The 20,415-nt window shown below is 40.3% G+C and overlaps 1 pseudogene; it reads right to left on the bottom strand.

Moving 5' to 3' along the window:
• Nucleotides 1-20,147, bottom strand: part of LOC125406736 (C-1-tetrahydrofolate synthase, cytoplasmic pseudogene) — a 45,118-nt pseudogene extending 24,971 nt beyond the window's left edge.
• Nucleotides 20,148-20,415: the final 268 nt, after the last annotated feature.

Raw genomic sequence — 20,415 nt, 5'->3', positions numbered from 1 at the left:
GGGCTTGCTCCTCGGAGAACACTGTTCTCTTCTTAGTGGAATGGAGACATTGTGTGTGTGTGTGTGTGTGTGTGTGTGTGTGTGTGTGTGTGTTGGGGGTGTGTCTTTGAATTTGATGGAGGTCTTTTTCTCACATCAGTTTGGCTCAGCTTTGGGTCTAGGATCTCAGAAAAAAAAATTAATGACCACTAAAGTCACCACAAGCCAGCAGTTTGAGTTCTTACTTCCAAAATTCCAGGAATGAAATTCTTGAACCACAGAGGGTGAGTTTTAGAGAGCAGTCTATTATAGATTTCTAGTCTGGGGCTTTAAAAAAAATTATAGCAGAAACTGGGGTGAGGAAGTGGGAAAGGGTGTGAGCTGCTAGTCCAGTTGGCCCAGCGCAATAATTCCAGGTGTCGGCTTCCTCTTGGTCCTTACACACCCTTTTAGGTAAGGATGAGAGAAGAAATCAGCAGCGTGAACTCTTCCAGCATTAGTGGCTTCCAGCAAGGGTATTGATGGACTTGCTGCTCAAGGTACCAGCCCTTATTGACCATTTATTTTTAATTTTTATTTTTAAAACAATCTTATTTCATTTACCAACCCCAGTTTCCTCTATCTCCTGTTCTTCTGCTCCTCCTATCTTCTCCTCACCCTATCCTCATCCATTTGTCAGAGAGGACGAGGCCTTCAATGGGGAGCCACCAAAGTCTATCACATCCTATTGAGACAGGACCAAGGCCCTCCACCATGTATCTAGGCTGAGGAAGGCATCCCTCCATAGGAAATGGGCTCCAAAGAGCCAATTCAAGAGCCACACAAACTTTCACCCACATTCAGAGGGCCTAGTTCAGTCTTATGTAGGTTCCCTAGCTGTCTGTCTGGGGTCACAGTGAGCTCCAACTAGTTGGGTCAATTGCTTCTGTGGGTTACCCCAAGATGGTCTTGGCCCTTTTGCTCATAATGCCATTCCTCCCTGTCTATGTTTGGGCTCCAGGAGTTTGACCCAGTGCTTAGCTGTGGATCTCTGCATCTGCTTCCATCAGTTACTGGATAAGGTTCTATGATGCCAATTAAGGTAGTCATCAATTTGATTACAGGGGAAGGACATTTTAAGTACCCTCTCCACTATTGTTTAGAGTCTTAGCTGAGGTCATCTTTCTGGATTTCTAATAATTTCCCTAGTGCCTGGTTTCTCACTAACCTCATAATGGTTCCCTCTTTCCTTGCTCTCCCTCTCTGACCTTCACCCAAATCAACCTTCCCAATCAAAAAAATCAAAAAATTGACATCACCCTTCAAAAAAAATAACACAAACATTTTGTAAAATATTTTGATGTAACTCTAACCAAACAAGTGAAAAACCTGTATGACAAGAATTTTAAGTCTTTAAAGAAATTGAAGATATCAGAAAATGAAAAGCTCTCCCCTGCTCTTGGATAGGTAGGATCAATATAGTAAAAATGATAGTCTTACCAAAAGCAATCTACAGATTTAATGCAATCCCCATCAAAATCCAAGCACAATTCTTTACAGAACATTAAAAGAACAATAGTCAATTTCATATGAAAAAAACAACAACCCAGGATAGTCAAAACAATCCTTTACAATAAAGGAACTTCCAGAGGCATCACAATCCCTGACTTGAAGCTCTGCTATAGAGCTACAGTATTGACCAATTGGTTTGTTTTTTGTCTCCTCTTCTTATCCCTAGCTCACATTGTCTTAGAAGTGTCTTCCTCTGGGCTACAGAATGAATGGCCCTCAAGAGGAAAATCCACTCTAGCATGTGCTTCCTTTCATTTCCCAAACTGCAACCCACATGTGGTTTCATAGTGTGTTTGATTTCCTGCAATACTTGCTCAAGCCCTTAGGCCACCTCAGCATTCTCTACCGATTTGGCATTGAGCACCACATTTCAGTAACTCCAAGAACATGCATTGAAGAGCTGCAGGTGGACAGGGCAAGGCAAACAGAACTCACTTGAAATGATTAGAGGAGGCAATAAATCCCCTTTCCATGACTTCCATTATTCATTTGTGTGGACTGAGACAAATCTGTGGCCCTCACAAAAGGAGTGTGGGCAGGCTAGGATTGGGGAGAAGCTTTTGTCTCCTGCTGTTTTCTTTACTAGGAAGTGGGGAGGGAAGTGAGAAGTATATAGTCAAATTAAAACAAAACAAGACACAAGGTAATTCAGGCTTGGAAGGACAAATATACTATGTTTCCTACTCCCTGTGGAAGCCAGCCTCTAAGAGAGAAATGTGTGTATTCAGGTGGGAGTAGATATGACTTAAGGCTCAGAAACCAACAGGGAGAAAATGAGAGTGGGAAAAAAAGAGATTTGAGGAAGAAGTAAGGAAGAAAACAGATCATATGAGAGGTCCAGTAAAAAAAGAGGGGGGAGTGAGATAAAAGGGGAGGTGGGAAAGAATCCGCCAAAGTGAAATGTTTATGGAAAGTCTGTGTAGAAATGTGTTGTCTGTCCTTTAACCAGTTGTGAGCCTCTTTATTGTTCCAGGAGCAGGGAATAAGCTGGTGTGAGGTACTCAGTCTTAAACAGAAATCTGCATTGCATACTTCCTCAGCAAGGTGCAAGGACTATCTGGAAGAGGGGCCAGCGGTTTAAGAGCAATGATGCCAAATGACATTCTGTGGACATGTAGGATGGCTAAACTTATGAACTCACAGCAGCTAAGCCTGTCAGAAGAAGATCTACTCATGACCAAGTCATTCAGCACAAATGGGGACAAGGATCATGAAACCACAGCTAGCTGAGAAGCTATTGGCTCTTGATGGCCATCGAGGACAGGGAGTCATATTCCTTTAGGTCTGTGGTCTCTGGTAAGCAACCCATGCTCCAGTGGATGGCTCCATACCCATGTGTATGTAGTTTTAGTCCCAGTGAGTTCAGAAAAAAACAGACATAAATTAGGTGGAGGTCATTGAAGGGAGAAGTATGAAATGAATATGACATATAGTATAGTCATCTATGAAATTATCAAAGAATAAAAACTGTTCCCAAGTAAAACCTGTTTATTCATAAGCTAATTTAAAAGATATTTTTAAAATTAAAATGTAACTACTTCATTCTTTCTTTCACTTTCATGCCTTTGACTCTTCCTATGTATTCTTCCTCCCTATCATCTCTCAAATTTCTGATGTCTGGCCTTTTTGTTTAATTGTTGTGATATATATGCATATATATATATATATGTGTGTGTGTGTGTGTGTGTGTGTGTGTGTGTGTGTATGAAAAAGAGAGAGAGAGAGAGAGAGAGAGAGAGAGCCCATTAAAACTGAAATTTAGGGCTGATTACTATTCAGTGTTGGATAACCAATATATAAAACTGTTTTCTCAACAGTCCGTATGTGCCTTCAGTTATTTTTCTAGTGGATCTTTTCCTTCCATGTTATCATGCCTATTGGTGTTGTCCTTGTTCAGGTCTTGTTTACACATCCATGCTGGTGGAGCCAAGGATGCTGAAAGACTCTAACCCTAGTCTCCATCTTAAAATTGAAAGACCCCAAACCTAGTCTCCATGTTAAGATGTTTTGATCAACTAGGTCAGGACAAAACAGGATATCTGTGGGCGGCAGAAGTAGTCTTAAGACTGGCTGCACCTACCTAGAGGATAAAAACAGGATATCTGTGGGCAGCAGAAGCAGTCTTGGGAAAAACACCCAGTTCTTTGTGTATCGAAACCCAAGGGAGCAGAAACTGGCTGAAACTAGCTTAATTTAGACTTGTCTTTGTCCTGATGTTGATCTACCCCATATGTTAATTTAATTTGAGTTGACCAATGATGTTGTTGTTGCTATGCTTCCCCGTTATGTAACCCCTGAGACCCTATAAATACTTGCTGGAAAAATACAAGGGGGGTTCAGTCTCACTGGAGTACTGAGTCTCCCATTGGCACCTTTGACAATAAAGAATCTTCTTGCTGTTTGCATCCATTGGCATGGCTTATTGAGTCTGGGGGATCCTTTCATGGACCCTAGAAATTAGGGTCTTTCAGATGCAGCTTCCCTGACACTTCCAAGGAAATAATCTTACAGGTGGTATTCTATTCTCTGGCTCTTACAACCTTTCCAACCTCTCTTCTCCAATGATCTCTGAGCCTTTGTTGAAAAAGCTGTGCTGCAGATGGATCAGTTGGGGCTGGGAACCACGCGATCACTTGTTCTCTGCGTTATGCTCAGTTATGGTCTTTTGTAGGAGTCTCTATCTGTTGTAAATATATGTTTCTTCATTGAGGATTGAGAGCTGCACTTATCTGCGGGGATAAAAATAAATATTCAGAATTCAGTTAAGAAATACGTTGTAAGCTACTTTCAAAAATAATAATATAATAAAAGGTTAAGATCTTCAAGAGCAGGAAGTAGCTGGGGGGATTAAAAGCGTTTTGAAGATGACTGTCGGCAGCTCTCCACAGTCACAGACACTGACGGCATATGGACTTAGAAGGTTACCCAATACTTCACTTTCTGACAGTAATGCATGTTTCTTGACAGTTGGAGCTTCATCCTGAGGACAGGAGCAGAGACTCTGAACAACTTTTCACTAAACTTGCTACATAATCACCACAGTTTTCTATTTTCCTCTTTTCTAGTAATTTCACTTTCTAATGACAAGAACTAATTCTGGGATTGGAGAAATAAAACAGTGAAAACGTGTGTGTGTGTGTGTGTATGTGTGTGTGTGTGTGTGTGTGTGTGTGTGATGAATTTCATTTCTTTCCTTCTGTCCTAAGCCTCTTTCAATACACTATCTACATAAATTTGTACAATGATGATACAAGGGGAAAAGAATCAGATTGATTAGAGGAATAGAGCCCCTCAAATTCTTTCTCTGTCATCTTGACTTTTGGCTTGTAAGTCTTCAGCCCTGATGGCTTCATTAGACCTCTTTCTTGTGTGTGAGTGGGCACATGCTCCCACACTTATGTGCTTGCATCCACCTGTTCGTGCGTATGTGTTCCTTTGCACATGCATGAGAAAGTCAGAAATCAGCTTCAGTTGTCTTTCCTCAGGAACCAAATACTTTGCATTTTTTCAAAGGCAGGGTCTCTCACTGTACAATTTGAGCTTACTAAGGTGGGTGACCAGCCAGTAAAACTCAGAATCAGCCCTTCTTCTCCCTCCCTGATGCTAGAATTACAGCTATTTGCTACTGCACCTGGTTTGCCTACATGGATGTCTACCTAGGGTTCATGCTTATGCAACAAGCACTTTATTAAGAAAACCATCACTCAGCTCCCACTTTGCCTTCAATTTCTTTCTTTGAGTCTTTGTTGCACCTGTTTGCACAGTCAACCTTATGGTCCTTCCTATATTTTATTATTATTTTTTTAGAGTGCTACTATATAGCTTTGGCTGGCCTGGAAGATTTTGTGTGCCATTGACTGGCATTGTACTCTTCTTGCATGTTTTTGACTTGACTTCAAGAACACTTAATTAAAGATGGCTGTTTCCCTTGCCCTGCACTAAATATCCCTGCAGTGATATTTAGATGGTGTGGGTTTTAAAAATACTTTGTACAATAACACCCTTTCATTGTGTCTTCATACTCCCTGATGCTCTCTGGTCAATACAAATCAATGTTGTTCTGTCATGGTCCAGGGACTCCCTGGTGCTAGAATTCACCCATCACCCACAGAACACACCAACCTCCATGAGCATCGAGCTTACTCGAGACCCATAGCTCCCACAGGTGCATCATGCAATACCAGGTCGATGATGCAGAGAACCAAATGACTCTGAAGCACCAGACAGCTGCTCCGTACAGAAGATTTAATCCATATTGCATAGTAATGCTCCTAAGATGAGCCCCCCGGAGGGATGTTACCATGCAGGATTTCCCACAGAGGTTCATTGTTTTTCATGACAGTGTCTAAAGCTACTTAGGAATTCTGCCCTGGCTTCCTCTGTTTCGTCATGGGACAGCATTTGCATAAATCATGGCAGGTGGTGAGGCTGTATAGATGGTTCAGGTGTTAAGAGCACAGCTCTTGCAGAGAAACCCAGAGTTTGGTTTCCAGCACCCACATAACATGGCTCACAGCTTCTTGTGACTCCAGTTCCAGGGTATTCAACACTGTCTTCTGACCTCGACATATACTGCACTCATGTACCCTCACACATACGCATATCAAGTTGAAAACCTTTGAAATAGGTCAAGCAGAGGTGGGCATAAACAAGACCTTCCTTACCAGTCACCAGCCTTTTTGCCACCATATCTGGAAATTGGTGAGGGAATGTTTGTGCTTTTGGATGAAAGTTGTGTATTTTATTCACCTAAGCTCATTGCTCAGCATCCAAAACCACTGTACAAACCCATGTCCTTCCAGATAAGGGAGCCTTGACTTTGAAAACAAAGCATAATGTAGAAAGTAGTATCTTCCCTTTTCCTAACTCAGCAGTGCTGGCCTGTGACTTTCTGCACCTTCCCCAACAATGACTTTACATTGGAAGTGCCTACTCATAGTTAAATATTTCAGAAAGAGACTGTTACTGGGTTTGGAGTCACAGCCTAAGAAGCCAGGTTCAGCCACCTGTCCTTGATAAATCAATTAAAATAGTCAAATTTATAGTGAAAGACAAAGGGATAAAACATTTACTCAGTGTGGCCACATTGATAAGAGACACTCCCAAGTTTATTGTTATGGTCCTGTAGTAAGGTCGATGTTTAAGTAGAAATCCAGGGTTATGTGTGGCTAAGCATCCCGGTCAAGGTATGGTCCTACACATTATTGATCCATCATTGTCTTTTCCTTGGGAGCCCATTGTTTTAGTGGTCTGATAGCTAGCAGATGAGACACGAATGCTTCTTTCAAACATCTCCATCCCTGCCAGGTTGGCTAAAGACTAGCACTAGTCTTTGTGGATTTTGCTGCTTTCTTACCATATGGTGAAATGAACCCCAGCCCGAGAGACAGACAGCCATGGCCAATACTACTTTGCAGTAGAGCCTGGGGCTGAGACGATGATGAGTGTAGGTACCTCTTAACCAAAACTGTTTAATGATATGCATTCTTTGATCTCTATTTAAACCCAAACGCTTAAACTTCCTGTCAGGACCCTGAAGATGGCCATGCGTGAGTAGTAGCGGGTCTCTGAATCTCCTCGTTGCTTTTCCCAAGGTAGCCAGATTGAATAAATCTCCTTCTCTACCTTCCACTATCACTTGCCTGTGCAGTTGGACAGGTGACTAAATTAGCTATAGTGGAGGAACTGTGCAGAGGAGGCTGGCCCGTGGGCAGGTCTAGAGGGCTGCCGTAATTGCTTTTTGGTGTGAGAAGACCTGGACCTTTATGGGTGATACCATCCCTTGGGCAGTAGTTCCTGAACTATACAAGGAAACTAGATGAAAGTGAGCAAGCAAGAATCTATCCCTTTTTTCCTGTTCTTCATTGTTGATATAAGACTATCTGCTTTCAGTTCCTGCTTTAACTTTCTCTCAATGATGGATTGTGACCTAGACCCATAATATAAATGAGCCCTTGCCTTGCTAAGTTGTTTTTGGTGAGGGCCTTTAATTGCAGCAAGAGAAACAGAAATTGGTACTTAACTGCACACCCATTGTCAGTCTACAAGAAGCTCATTTGGCCAACTCTGACTGGCAGCAACTATTTGCTTTCAAGTTTCAAATATAATTATTGTAAATAGCATGTTGCTTTTGTTTGGACTTGTTCTTAAAATATTATAAAATTTGCAGTAAAAATTTCTCAGATAGATTACCCAGAGGTGTATTATAAATACAGTAAGCACAAGAAATAAGGCCTTTGCAGCAATACTACTGCTCGTATTCATTTTTGAGCTTTGGGAGATAAGTAGAGAGAGATTACATAGAGGACAGAGATGTCATTGGGCTCACCCTGGGGAAATACTCCATTCTACAGTATTACAGAGGACCAACCAGCTGGACACAAGACAAACCTCTTTCTGGACTGAACTTTTGGCCTGGTGCTCTGATCCTGTTAGATTGGTTTTAGTTTCCAACAAGCAATTTGACAGCAGCAGACTAAGGTCATGCTTTGAGGTTCTTGTCACTAATCCAATGTGACACTCTAACCTGAAATTATTTCATGGTTCTCATATGCGATTCTTGTTGTATCACTAATGGTCCATATGCAAAATCAATGAAAACAGAGGGTTCATGCCCTGAGAATAAAAGTCCCTTTCTTCTCACAGATCACAGGTCAGCTGACCACACTAATTACGACCCACAGCATAGCACATATTAACACAGGCACATGTGAATGACGTTCAACAGGGAAAGTTGATTTTCCAGGACACAGCTAAGAGAGTAGATGGAACCACTGAAGCTCTAATGAGAGATGCACAAACCCTCACTTTACTATTACACTGCTAAACTTTGTGGTTTCCAGATTCATAGACTGGCACAGCAAATGATGATGAAATATATGGAGTGATTACTGTGTGCCCAGGTCCAATTATCAGTGATTCTTATCAATGGCATGATCTAATACTCCTGACATCCTTGTGAATCTGTTCTACTCACTTTACAGACAGGCATAGAGAGGCATTTGCTTTTCCAGAGTTACACCACTGGTAAGTGGAGTAGCCACAGTGGTTTAAATGCAGGTAGTTTGGGTTTGAAACTAAATGATCAACACTCGTGATTCTAAGAATATCTGATTTAATGACTATGAAACAAAGAGCACACATATCTGACAAAGGCAACACACTTACACATACACACACAACCTGGGCTAAGTGATTTGTCTTAAAACAGAGAACAGTGAAGCTGTTTAAAAGGACATAACCAATTGACCATTCTTACTTATGAAATTTACCTTTAAATCTCTAGCCTAGTTTCAATATATAGAATTTAATTATGTGTGCTTGCATGCATGAGTGAGGTGTACATAAATGTGTGCACACATGTGGAAGTCGGTGTCTTCCTCAATTGATCCCTACTTTACTTTTTGAAACAGAGTCTCTCACTGAAACTGCTACTAATTCAGCTAGATTAACCAGTCAGCAAGCCCTAGGAATTCTCCTGTGGCCACCCCCAGTGCTGGGATTACAGAAATACGGCCCTGTACTTTGTCATGTTGTACAAGTTCTGGGTAACAAATTCATACCCTAGTTCTTGTGCAGCAAGTGCTTTACTGACTGAGCCCTCTTCTGACCCAAAGATGCACCATGGTTCTTTACAAAGGAATATATTATTGAATCTCAGTACTTAGGAGTCCATAGCAAAACTGTCAGTTCCAGGGCAGCCTGGGCTACACAGTAAAATTTTTTCCCAAGGTAAGAATGAAAGAAAGAAAGAAAGAAAGAAAGAAAGAAAGAAGGAAAGAAAGAAAGAAAGAAAGAAAGAAAGAGAAAGAAATGAAGAAAGGAAGAAAAGAAATTGAAGAAAGATACACTACCTCTTTTAAAATGAGAAGGTTCACATTCCTATAGCTTTTACTCATTTCTGGAAGTTAGAGTTCTGTTTGAACAGTTCAACACTTAAAACTAAATTGTAAACTAATGACAACTCATTTTCTTTATATAAAATATTAATGACAATGAGGAAAGGGAGAATAAGAAACTATTCAATATTCAGAAATGTATGCAATTGTCTTGACATTTGCTGTTTCTGTAATTGGTCACATCTGTGCCTTCTTTCACTCCCTATTTCATGACTACTATAACTACATTAGTACTTCATGTGCTTGAGGTTCTTTTTATCTAATGGAGTGACCTAGATTACCATTGCTATAGGGCATGACTTCTCAGTAACTCTGCCTTTTCTTGTCTTTGCTCTTAGGTTCTATTAGCATCTACTATGAGCTAAGGAAGCACTAAGAGACTCCTAGGAAACTCATCAAATTTTCTAAAAGATCATCTGGATTTTGAAACTGGGACTCATGTAGTACAGGCTGGCCTCTAACTCTTTATGTAGCTGAGGATGACCTTGACTTTCTCATACACCTGTTTTTAACTCCTGAGTGCTGAGATTACACGAATCACTACATCAGGTGTGTGTGATGTTGGGAATGAGACACAGGGCTTTTTGCATGCTAGCTGATCCCTGTATTACGAGCAGGATGCCCAGCCCCTGCGAAACAGAATCTCGATCAATTATCATCATTCTCTTTGCCCACAGAGTCAATATCATACCCTGATGATATGCACTTGACAATCAATCTAACTTCCAATTTAATGATTTCCCTGGGTCTTCCCAAGGAGTCTTCCTAAGTTAACCAAGACCTACAAACCAATAGTACTTAGTGTTCTAGGAACAGGAAGCAATATTTCTATACCTGGGTTGACAGTTATTAGAGAGAAAAGAGAAACTTCCATATTCTCTATTAGGTTTCTAGGCGCATCTGTTCTGTGGAAACACATTCTATATATAGGATTTGGTACACTCACATTCACTTTTGCATTCCACACAACAGCACTCCATTGTTTTCCTTTCCCATTTATGGTAACCAAGGTCTTCACTAGGCTATTCTACAGTGTGGATGAGTGACAGAGCCTAGGAATCCATGGCAGGCTATAACATCAAAACTTACAAATTAATCCAAATTAAATCTATGGTTGTTAGTAATGAATTATTTGATCGTGTGTGTGTGTGTGTGTGTGCGCATGCATGTGTATGTGTGTAAGCAGATGAGTGTATGAGTGACCATACATTTATGTATACATGAGTGTGGAAGCAGAGGTTTATACTGCTCACCATCTTCTGTTTTGCGACAGGGACTTGTTATTGAACCTGAAGATCATAGATTCAGCTACCCTGGTTGGCCAGTGAGACTCACGGATCCTTCTGTATCTGTACCTTCATGTGAGGAATACAGGTGTGTGGCATAGTGCCTAGCTTTTTATGTAGGCTGTAGGGATTTGAAATGTATGCTTTGGGAGTTGTCTGTATGCTTGCACAGCAAGTGTGTTATTAACTGAGTTATCTTCCCAGCCCTCGTAATAAAGTGCCTCTGATGTAAGTATCTTGGAAAACAATTGACTGTAACATTTAGTCATTAGTTTAACAATGATGCCCATGGACTCTCTGAGGTAAGATGACTATGATCAATGGTGCTAGCACAATCATAGAAAGGGAATGGCAAATTTAGGGTTTTAATTTTTTATGTAAATATACAGAAGATGCAAGAGCCTTTTTAGTGTCCCTGAAGAATCTCTGGTTTGGTATAGCTATAGGACCAGAATTTTTTCTAGTTTTTGTTTTATTTTGTTTTTTTTTTTTTTTTAAGACACAACATTTAATTGCATAGGCAACAGACTTGCAATGTGAGTTCATCCGTAACTTTCACACATATTTCTCAAGAGAAAACAAGAGAAAAGTAGAGTAGACTTTGGGGAGAATGAGAATTTTGAAACTAGAACTTAACAAAGCTGAGACTTGAAGTAAGTCACTGTGGGAAGATTTGGCCAGTGCAGTCAGCCCTTCCTTTCTGTATCTGAGAGAACAACACATCTTAGCTTGAAGTAAAAGATGGAAACTTTCTTTAGCAATTGTCTTCAGGAGATACCCATTTTTCTAAAGATGTCCTTAAGGACCCTTACATAACTGGACTCCTATAGCAGAATATATCTAGAGCAACAGTTTAAAATCTGACAAAGAAATCAGTACTCATACTCCAAAAGAATACATGCATTTTCAAAATCACATCAGTGTAAATCTGGGGAATGAGTATGTCAGCTGAGTAAGAACAGTTAGAGCAGGAGGAGCAGAATCTGTCTAAGTTGAATTTTTTGTATAAGTAAATTAAATAGATTCTGGATTGAATGTGTAGCCTGTTGGAAAAACCTCAATAGTTCACATGGTATTATGATTAATTGACTTGTAATGACTAGTGATTAACATTTCACATACCTGGTATTATAGAATGCTCTCAGAATTGGAGAAGGCATAGAAGCAATGGTGAGAGGGGAAGAGATGCTAGAGATATGTGAAACTCAATATCCATTCCCCTTAACACTTATTCCAAGAGAGTCCAGAGGCATTTCTTAAGCTATATTACAGAATGCCTTAGTGTAGGCAGTTCATGGTTTTATTTTTTTCCATGGATGGCACAGTTTTATAGGCTATTAGTGGTAAATGGAACTGTTAAGTTGTCCCCCTGGGCCTGGCAAGATGTCTCAGTAGTTAAGAGCTTGCTGCTCTTGCAAGGGACCCATGTTTCATTCCCAGCACACAAGCTGGGTGGCTCACAACAGAATGTAACTTGATTTCTAAGTAATTTAACACTCTCTTATGGACTCTGTGGATATCTACACACATGCACACATGCTGCAGATATTCATATATGCACATGCTTGCACACATATACATACACATATTTTTAAGAGGTAGGCTTGTTTTTATTAAAGGAGGACATTATGATCTCAAAGCACAAGAGACAAAAGTCAATTATGTTAAAATTTTTAGGATTCATTTTATTTTCAGTTATATATGTGTGGGGGGTATGTGTGAGTATAGTGGTTGGGGAGTCTTGTAAGAGGATCATAAGTGCTTCTGCAGCAGGAGTTATGGGTGGTTATGAGATGCCTCACGTGAGACCTGGGATGGAAACTTTGCTGAGCCTTCTCCCCAGCTCTAATATTATTTTTGAAAACTATTTAATCTTTTATAATCAATTTTTGAAAAAAGCAATGACCTGTTAAAATTATGTAGAGATAGTGTTGGTACACGTGCCTGGAACAGCAATTTTTTTCATAGTACATTAAGAGTTGGACTATATTTGGTCGAGATTTTGTCTTCTCAACACTGTGACAGTAAGTCTTCCTCACACTTCCCAAATGAGCCACAAGGGCTCGGAGAAGACTGGCAGTGTAGGCATTGTCAGAATTCCCAGAATAACCTTATAGATAATTTAAAGCCTGTCTCTAATTTCAAGTCAGCAAAGTAGGATCTAAAATGTATAGCTATATCATTTTCCACTTTATCCCTTTGATAAATTTTTGATGATTTTTTTCTCCTTTACATTGTCTTGGGGTTTTTCATTTTGTAGTAACCTGGGGAAGTAACTGATGTAGGCACTATAGAAAAACTATGACTTTTATCGTGTATGGCTATTGAGTATTTGGCCAAGTGGTTTGCCCATCAATATCTTGAAAATCAAATTTAATATCAAGTGATGTTTGTGATGCTTTTCCTGGTGCCCTGTTCTCTTTGGTCAGGATGAGTTGGGCTCCATTATGATTTCTTAAGGACCACATCACAGTATCTATTCTATATTCTAAAGACATATTTATGCTCTTGGGGAAATTAAAGAAAACTTGTTTTAGTATAGAGACTTAGAGATGTAAGAGTGAATCACCATGAGTAGTCAAGAACATGGGTTTTGTCTGTGAGTACCTGTAATTACCTCAGTGAGGATCAGCTTAGTTAGCTTTAAGGATGCAAGGCGATGTAGGGCAGGCTTGACAAAACAACCGCTACTTCTTAGAAACCATTTTCTTTTCTCTTGATCTCTTCTACACACACACACACACACACACACACACACACACACACACACAGAGTTAGAAATCTAAAATATGAGCCAGAACAGGTGGTGAGTGACCCACCTGCAAGAAAAATTTCAGCCCTCCCATTGTTTTCCCTGGCAATGTTTCCCAAGCCCACAACAACCCAGCTCATCACTGGCCATGTTGCTGAACCCTTTCTGCAATGCCAGAGGATTTCCACCATTCGGGTGCAAGCCACACCAGCTAGAACGAGTGAGAGTCCCACCTGCCAAAGGAGCTGCCCTCTCCCTAGATTCTGTTCCCTGGACCATTTACTCAGCCCACATTGTTGCTAGGCCTATGCCCCAAGCATAATGAACTTCTGCCACTCGGGTCCAGACCACACCAGTCGAAACAATGAGTGACCTGCCTGCTAGTGATGCTGTCTCTTCCCTGGAGTCTGTTCCCTGGGGCCCTTCTTAAGGCCAATGACATCCCAGCTCACTGGTCCTGGTGTTGGACCATACCCCATACCCAGTAAAGTTGGACTACTTAGCCCTAAGCCACTCCAGTCATAACAGGAACAAGCCACACTAGCTTGACAGACTCTAGTTGCTCAGGTGCAAACCACTCCAGTCAGAAGAACAAGTGCAGGCCACACCAATCAGAAGAACAGCGACCCCTTATTGCAACAAAAGCCAAACTAACCACTAGAAGGCCAACTTCCAACTTGTGCGGAGACTCCAAACAATACCAGAGATCATGCCTGCCACCAGAAATCCAGGCCACAAAGACTAGAAACCAAAGAGGAAACATAAACCAAGGAACACAACACCCACCCAACAGAGGCAAACTCAGAAATCAGGTACTATACCTAACCATTCTAAAGTCAGGTCCTTAGTCTACAATGTAAAAATCTGATCATCAACATTCAAAAAAATATGACAACACTAGAGTCCAGCTATCCTACTACAGCAACCCCTGAATAGTCCAGCAAAGTCCAAGTGCAAGACAATGACCTGAAAATGACTTTATGAAGATGATAGATGTCCTTAAAGAGGAAATTAAAAGCTCCTTTAAAGAAATTGAGAAAAGACATCCAAAAAGCATTACAGGAACATTACATCAACAAACCCCTTAAAGAATGCCAGGACAGCCAAGAAAAAACAAACAAGTGAAGGAAATTATTTATGGCATGAAAAATAATAGAAACAAAGAAAACACAAACTGAGGTAATTAATGAAATGGAAAATTTGGATATAGAAATCGGACCTACAGATAAGTGCATCACCAACAGAATGTAAGAGATGGAAGAGAGAATCTTGGGTGTTGAAGATATGATAGAGCTAATACATTCATCCATCAAAGAAAATGTTGAAAACTACTGACATAAAACATTCAGGAAATCTGGGACACCATGAAAAAATCTAAGGATAACAGGAAGAGAAGGGGAAGGATCTCATCTCAAAAACCCTAAAAATGTATTTAACAAAATCATAGAAGAAATTTCCATAACCTAAGGCATGGCATGCCTATAAAGGTACAAGAAGCTTGTAAGCACCAAACAAATTAGATCAGCCCCTCTTTCCCGTCATCTGTCAGTACAATCCTTCTTCCATTCCCAACCCAGTTCCTCATGTTTCCTTCTTCACTGGCCCCAGCCCAACAAGGAGATCTCTATTTCCCCTTCCTTGGGAGATCTATGCGTCCAGCCTTGGGTCCACATTTTTACCTGCCTTCTTTGGGTTTGTGGATTGTAGCATAGTTATGTTTTACTTTACAGTTAATAGCCACTTATGAGTGAGTACATACTATGTTTGTATTTCTGGGAGTGGGTTACTGCACTTAGGATGACTTTTTTCTAGTTCCATTCCTTTGCCTTCAAATTCCTAATGTTGTTTTTTAACAGCTGAATAATACTCTATTGTGTAAATGTATTACATTTTCTTTATCTGTTCTTCAGTTCAGGACCACCTAGGTTGTTTCTAGCTTCTGGCTATTACAGTGGGGAACAGCATTGAATGCATTGGCACAGGAGACAATTTCTGGAATAGAACACCAGTAGCACAAACACTAAGATTAAGAATTAATAAATGGGACCCCATGAAACTGTAAAGTTTCTATAAGGCAAAGGACACAGTCAATTGGACAAAATGGCAGTCTACAGAATGGGAAAAGATCTTAACCAATCCCACATTCAATAGAGGGCTGTTTTCTAAAACATATAAAGAACTCAAGAAACTAGACTTCAAAAAAATCAAATAATCCTATTCAAAAATGAGGTATAGACATAAACAGAGAGTTCTCAACAGAAGAATCTCAAATGGCAGAGAAACATGTAAAAAAAAAATGTTCATCATCCTTGGCCATTGGGAAAACGCAAATCAAAATGACTCTGAAATTTCATCTTATACCTGCCAGAATGGTTAAGCTCAAAAATGCTGACGACAGCTTATGCTAGAGAGGATGTTGTATAAGAGGAACACTCCTCCATTGCTGGTGGGAGTACAAACTTGTATAGCCACTTTGCCAATCAAGATGGTGCTTCTTAGAAAATTGGGAAGCAACTTACCTCAAGACCCAGTGATACCACTCTTGGGTATCAAACCAAGATACCAAGGATTCTCATTCATACCACAAGGACAGTTGTTCAGCTGTGTTCATAGCAACTTTATTTGTAGTAGTCAGAAGCTGGAAATAGTCAGTGGTTATTACTATCTCTCAATATCAATAGATTCAATTTGCCAAAAGAGACACAGACTAACAAAATTAATCTGAAAACAGGATCCATCATTCTGCTGCATACAAGAAACAAATCTCAACATCAAGTACAGACATTACCTCAGATTTTAAAGGGTTGGAAAAAGATTTTCCAAGCAAAGGAACTAACAGGCAAGCAGGTGTAGCTGTTCTTATAGCTAACAAAATAAACTTCAACCCAAAGTTAATCAAAAGAGATGGAGAAATTCACTAGGATGATGTCTCAATTCTGAACATTTATGTCCCAAATGGAAGGACACCAACACTTGTAGACTAAATATTATGAAAGCTTAAATTACACATCAAACCCCATATATTAATAGTGGGAGACTTCAGCACCCCACTCTTGCCAATGTACAGGTCATCCGGAGAAAAATTAAACAGAGAAATAAAAAAACTAACAGATGTTATAAACCTATAAACCAAATGGACCTAACAGACATGTACAGGACATTTCACCAAAGCACAAAAGAGTACACCTTCTTCTCAGCACTTCATGGAACCTTCTCCAAAACTGAACATATGCACTATGACAAAGCAAGTCTCAGCAGATACAAGAAAAATTGAAATAACTCCCGGTATCCTATCAGACATGGATTAAAGTTGGATTTCAATCATAACAGGAACAACAGAACTCATGGAAACTTATAACTCATGGAAACTGGACAACTCTATACTGAATTACCACTGGTTCAAGGAAAAAAAGAAAGAAATTAAAGAGTTACTAGACTTCAATGAAAATGAATGCACAACATACTCAAACTTATGGGATATAATGAAAGCAGTGCTAAGAGGGAAATTTATAACACTAAGTGCCTGCATAAAGAAATTAGAGAATTTCCATACCAGAGGCTTAACAGAACACCTGCAAGCTCTAGAGCAAAAAAATAACAGGCACACCCAGTCAGGATAGACAGCAGAAAATAGTAATCAACTCAGGGCTGAAATCAATAAAATAGAAACAAAGAGCAATATAAAAAAAATCAATGAAATTAAGAGTTGGTTCTTTGAGGAAATCAACAAGATAGTTAAGGCCTTATCCAAACTAACTAAAAGGCAGAAACAGAATATCCAAATTAACAAAATCAGAAATGAAGAAGGGTATATAACACTGAAGAAATCCAGAGAATCAAAGTAAAGTGCTAAATCCCACAGACCCAGAGAAGCTAAAACACAGGGAGGGCTCAAGGGTGGGGGTTGCATGGATCATGCTGTGAAGGGGAAATACCAGTGGAAGCAGGGAGAGGCTGGAAGGAAGAATGAGGATGATGATAGGATGAATCAGGCCAGGAAGGATAGATGGAGAGAATACTGGTTGAGACACCTGGGAACAAGGGGCATTTAAGGATGAGCCAGTGACCTAGAGCAGTGGAAACTCTAAGGACTATGAGATTGACCCTAGCCAGGACTCCTAGCAATAGGAGACACAGACTGTGAGTTGGCCATCTCCTGTAACCAGACAAAATTTCCTTCCAGGGGAGGAACTGGGACACCAACCCAGTCACAAACACTTTGACCTACAATTTGTCCTGCCTTCAAGATGTGTTGGGATAAAGATGGCACAGAAGTTGTGAAAGTAAGCAACAAATGACAGGCACAGCTGGAAATCCATACTCCAAGAGGGAGCTCACTCCTCAGGGCCAATACCCAGAGACTTAGGAGCATTGGACCAAACAGGAAGGTCAAAGGAAGGTCGGTGAAATTATTACCAATGATATACTGCTTTCCTCATAGATTGGTGCCTAGCTCAACTGTCATCAGAGAGGCTTCACCCAGCCATTGATAGACACAGATGCAGAGACCCACAGCCAAACATTAGGCAGAGCTCAGGGAATCCTGCAGAAGAGGGAAATGAAGGATTATAGGAGCCAGAGGGGTCAAGGGCACCTTAAGAAAATCCACAGAACCAACCAACCTGGGGTCATAGGGGCTCATAGAGACTGAACTGACAACTAGGGAGCTGGCATGAGACTGATCTTGGCCATCTGCATATATGTTATTGTTGTATAACTTGGTCTTTACATGAGACTCCTAGCAGTGAGAGCAGGAGCTGTCTCTGACTCTGTTGCCTGCTTTTGGCACCTATTCCTATTAGATAGTCTTGTCCAGCCTTAACAGAAGAGGAGGTGCCTAGTCTCACTACAACTTGATATGCCATGTCTGGCTGTATCCATTGGGGGCTTGTCTGTATCTGAAGAGAAACAGGGAAGAATGAATGGGGCTTTGTGGGAGGAGGAACTGGAAGGAGGGGAGGGAGGGGCAAGTTCGATTGGGATGTAGAAACAAAACAAAAAATAGACAAACAAAAGGGGAAAAAAGAAAGCTAAAAATATTTGTGATGAAAAAGTAACTTTCATTTTGGTTAATTCCTCAGCTCCCATATCACAAAAATATCACATGGAAACTTATTTCTTTTAATCTGATTTATAAAATTAAAATAAGAAAGACTAAAGGTGTCAAATTCTAAAATATTATGACAAATAACAGAATGAAATTAGTCCACTTTACCATAATTTTATCCAACTTAAAAACCTTTATTTTTAGGGGCGGAGGAGATGGCTTGGCAGTTAAGAGCATCTACTTCTCTTGCAGAGGGTCCAAATCTGGTTCCCAGCACCCACATCAGGTGGCTTACAACTGCCTGTAACTCCAGTTACAGGAAATTTGATACCCCTTTCTGTCATTCATAGGTACTTACTTTCAGATGCAAATTCATTCATTCATTCGTTCATTCATTCATTCATTCTCTCTCACTCACATATACACCATTAACTAAAACAAAAATCTGCTGTCAAGCATATGTAAATTTTAAGAGTGTAGAACCTGAGTGTTGCCAGCATACACACAGATATATATGTAATTTACATTTAAGGAACAGAGTTTTGCATCATTAACATACTAATTTGAAAGAATAAATTTTAAAGAAAACTTTTAGTATCATTATATGAACTCTTGGGTTTCCCTGTATTTCAATGATTTCTCAAGTGTTTTTTATCTTAGTATACGTTTGCAAATGTGTATATATTTCTCTCTATATATTTATGAGGAACATAATACATTGTATATGTTTCACGTATTGCATTGTATTTTTCATTTCCTAACATGTTTGTGTGCGCAGTTGTATATATGTTGTAAAAGAAACAGCAGGCTGCTTCCTGCCACCTACTGGCTAGCTTTACCCAAAATAATGAGACAGATACTGTATTCATTTAAACATTGCCTGGCCCGTTATTTGTAGCCTCTTATTGGCTAACACTCACATCTTGTTTCAACTCATTTCTAATAATCTGTGTATCACCACAAGTTCATGGCTTACTGGGAAAGATTCAGCATGTCTGACCTGGCAGCTTCATGTCAGGCGGCTCTCTGACCCTATTTTCTACCTCCCAGCATTCAGTTCTGTATTCTCCGCCCATCTAAGGGCTGCCCTATCAATGGCCAAGGCAGTTTTCTTTATTCAACCAATAAAAGCAACACATAGAAAGAAGGACCCTCCTACACCGTATAAACATGTGCATTTGTACATGAATGTAGGAAACTAACGTTAGATGTTGTTCATCAGTGACCTTCTACTTTTGGATTGAGACAGGGTTTCTCATTGACCTGGAATTCCATCAAGTTGACTAGGTTGTCTGGTCAGTGAGCTTCCAGGAACCCTGTCTCTAACTCCTGTCTTGCAGGTTTTGAGACTACAAGCTTAGGTCACCAAGTCTCCTTTTAAGTGGCTTCTGGAGGTCAAGCTCAGGTCTTCATACTTGAAAGCTAAGCCCTCTGTTGACTGAGACATCTCTCCAGGCCCTCCCAAAGTTTCGAAAACCTCCAAAGGATGCTGCCCCTGTGCTCTGGGGATCACCCTTTGGATTGAGCATTTGCACAGCTGCTTTCCTATTTCTTGCACTGGGCCACTCAGATGACCTTTCTGGCAGCATTGCTACCAAGGCACCAGTAAGTACTTTGGTATTGCTAGATTCCATAATTGTTGTGGCACGCTGACATGCAACCCAATCTGCTGCTGGGATGCACCCATGCGAATAAGGAGAAAAAGTCTGCATTCCAAATATCCCACATGCAGTAAGTTCATTTCCCTCAGCAGTCTGGGATAGTTGGTCCTGTATCATATTTCTGAAATGATTTTCATGAAGTCGTTTTCATAATTTTGTTTCTTCTACAGATTTTCTTAATCTGAGGCAGGTGGCCTGGAGCCTGGGAATGCAGATGACTGAAGTGAAATGCATTGCTGCC

Source organism: Myodes glareolus, chromosome 5 (assembly GCF_982192425.1).
Source record: "Myodes glareolus chromosome 5, mMyoGla1.1, whole genome shotgun sequence".
Classification (NCBI taxonomy): Eukaryota; Metazoa; Chordata; class Mammalia; order Rodentia; family Cricetidae; genus Myodes; species Myodes glareolus.
This window is presented reverse-complemented; position numbering and strand designations above follow the sequence as displayed.